The sequence below is a fragment of the Otolemur garnettii genome, unplaced genomic scaffold, assembly GCF_000181295.1.
Source record: "Otolemur garnettii isolate 467f Iridium unplaced genomic scaffold, OtoGar3 scaffold00034, whole genome shotgun sequence".
NCBI classification, from domain to species: Eukaryota; Metazoa; Chordata; class Mammalia; order Primates; family Galagidae; genus Otolemur; species Otolemur garnettii.
Window position 1 is genome coordinate 9,196,914 of NW_003852429.1, and position 3,062 is coordinate 9,199,975.

At 44.8% G+C, this 3,062-nt stretch overlaps 1 pseudogene; it reads right to left on the reverse strand.

Annotated features, from left to right (window-relative positions):
* Positions 1–3,062, reverse strand: part of LOC100950296 — a 17,226-nt pseudogene that overhangs the window by 6,840 nt on the left and 7,324 nt on the right.

Sequence of the window (3,062 nt, forward strand, 5' to 3'; positions counted from 1 at the left end):
CCTCAGCTCCCAGAGTGCTAGGATTACAGGTGTGCACCACTGCGCCCAACATCCCCTTGGATTTTCATTGGGACTCCTTCTGCCCAGAATGTTCCTCCACTTCTTGCCTGGTGCCATTCTTACTCATCCTTTAAGGCCCAGCCTAAAAGTTCCCAATTCTTCTGCTTTGTCCCGAGCAGAGCTGCTCCATCCTCACTGCTCTCAGAACACTATAAATATTAGAAAACTCAGCACCGTTTCTTGTGGTTCACACAGTTTGTCTGTGCACAGCCTCCGTTGCCTGCCTCACTGCGAGGCCATGTGAAAGGACGGGGTTTGAGCCACCTGTGCTGGAATCACGTGTGCACAAGACAGATTTGAGTAGGACTCAATATTGTCACAGAAAGTTAGGAATCACAGACACATGAGCCAACTTCAGGATCCAGAAAATACCCTTGACCACGTCTCAGACAGGCTGTTCCTGAGTGTGATACTAACCACCCTAAAAGCGTCAGGCGCCTCCGAAGGGTTCAAGGCCTAACCGAGATGACAGACTGGTAACAATTATCTAAGTTGGGCTTTGTTTGATATGTGACAGTAAAAACCAGAAAATGTGGCCCAGTTTCTCTCTTGAAATTCTTCCTGTCATTCAATTCCAATTTCATGTCTCTATGCCTTGTTTCAAACTAAATATCAAAAGTCTTTGCTTCTGTTATCTCCCTGACAGTTCTTCAATATACTGTATTAAAAACTCCCTGAGGACAAAAAACACACTTTCAAGAATGATTGTTAGGAGTTGTGACCCCTTGACTTTCTTCATTTCTTCAATCTCTTGGATATTTCATAAAACAAAGGAGAAAAGTACCCTAATGTGTTGCTTTTGTGCTAAATACTTAGAAAGAATTCCTCTGTCCTACAGAGAAAACAGTAGAGACCCAGATGTCTGACAATAGTCACATAACTCATACCCAGTGCCAGAGGGCCACTCAACATATTTGCACAAACTATCAGACACAGGTCATGTAATTTTCATGCATGGTAATTAAAGAGAGTTACACTTCTTTCTCTTTGCCAAAATACCTGCCCATCCCACCAAGCTGGGAGGACCCGAATTGAATAGACCCTGTTTCCCTTTGCTCTTCTTCATGTGATGTAAACTTGAGATACAGGCTCAGGAGTCTGTCTGGGTTATTCAGACGCTTCTTTCACTTGCAAACATTCATTCATTTATTTATTTAATATGTTTTCGGTATCTACTACACATCCCACCTAGTCACTGATCAAAGAAATTCCTGCTTAGGCTCCAAATTGGGATTTCTCGACCTTGGCACTGTTGATATTTGGGCCAAATCATTCTTTACTGGAGGGGAGGGGCGCGCCACGCAGGATGACAAGCAGCATCTGTCCTGGCCTCCAGCTACTAGGGATGCCAGCAGCACCTCCAGCCCACTCATGGCCACCAAAAACGTCTCCCAAAGGCAATGAAAAGATCGGTGGCTGCCACAGGCTTGGGGACAAGGAGAGATGAGCAGGTAGAGCGTAGAGGGTTCTTACAGCAGTGAAACTACTCTGAGTGATGAGTAGAGGTGGATGCATGTGGCTGTATAACTGTCAAAACCACAGAATGTATGACACCAAGAGGGAGCCCCAAGGTCAACTACAAACTTCAGGTGATAGTGGTGTGTCAGTGCAGGTTAGTCAACTGTACAAAAGCACCATTCTACCAGGGGCAGGGTGTTGGTAATTGGGGAGGCTGGCAGGTAGGGCAGGGGGCAGACGGAAACTCGCTGTACTTTCTGTTTTGCTGAGAACCCAAAACTACAGTAAATAAGATCTATTCTTTAAAATTATTAATTTTAAGTAGAAACAAAGTCTCCAGATATTGCCAAATGTTCCTGGGGGAAAGAGGGGACAAATTATTTTTTATCCTGTCATAGATATTATTCTGCTCACAACAAATACTTTTTTTTTTTTTTGAGACAGAGTCTTAAGCTGTCACCCTGGGTAGAGTGCTGTGGCATCACAGCTCACAGCAACCTCCCAACTCCTGGGCTCAAGTGAGTCTCCTGCCTCAGCCTCCCAAGTAGCTGGGACCACAGGTGCTCACCACAACGCCTGGCTATTTTTTCGTTGCAGCCATGATTGTTGTTTGGTGGGCCCGGGCTGGATTAGAACACGCCACCTTAGGTGTATGTGGCTGGTGCCTTAGCCACTTGAGCCACAGGTGCTGAGTCAACAAATACATTTTTTAATGTAAAACGTATATAACATAGCGCTTACTAGGTCAGCCATATTCAAGTGGACAGTCTGGTAGCATTAGGTACATTCACAATGTTGTGCAACCACCACCTGCATCCACTTCCATAACTATTTCATCATCACAAACTGAAATTCTGTCTCCATTAAACCACAGATTCCCCTCCCCCCCACCCCCATCCACTCTTTCTGTCTCTATGGATTTGCCTATTCTACGTACCTTATATAAGTGGAATCATACAGTATTAGTCTTTATTTGAATGGCTTATTTCACTCAGAGTAATGTTCTCAAGCTCATCCACATTGTACTATATATCAGAATTTCCCTCCTGTTTAAGGCTGAATAATATTCTATTTTATGGACAGACCTCATATCATATAATGAAATAATTATATAACTCACCATAATGCAGAATAGGGAGTGCCCAAGCTTGTTTTCCTACAACTTGATGGGCCATCTGGGGGTGATGGGAGATAGTGACACCAGCAGTGTGTCAATTGTGTCCAGTCTACTCCATAATCTCATTTTGGTTGCTGTCACTCATATGGTGTGTGCAACCTAGATCCCTGGCATGCACGGTTTACAGTAGGGCTGGGGCTCCCATGAGAATCTATTGCTGCTGTTGACGTGACAGGAGGCGGAGCACAGGCAGTGATGTCAGTGATGGGGAGTGTCTGTAAATACAGATGAAGCTTCCCTGCCTCACCCATTGCTCATCTCCTGCTGTGTGGCCCAGTTCCTAACAAGACTGGCATTGGTCTGGGAGTAAAGGGATCAGGGATTTACATGATTTCAAAGCCCAAAGTCTGAGTAAGGAACATGCACA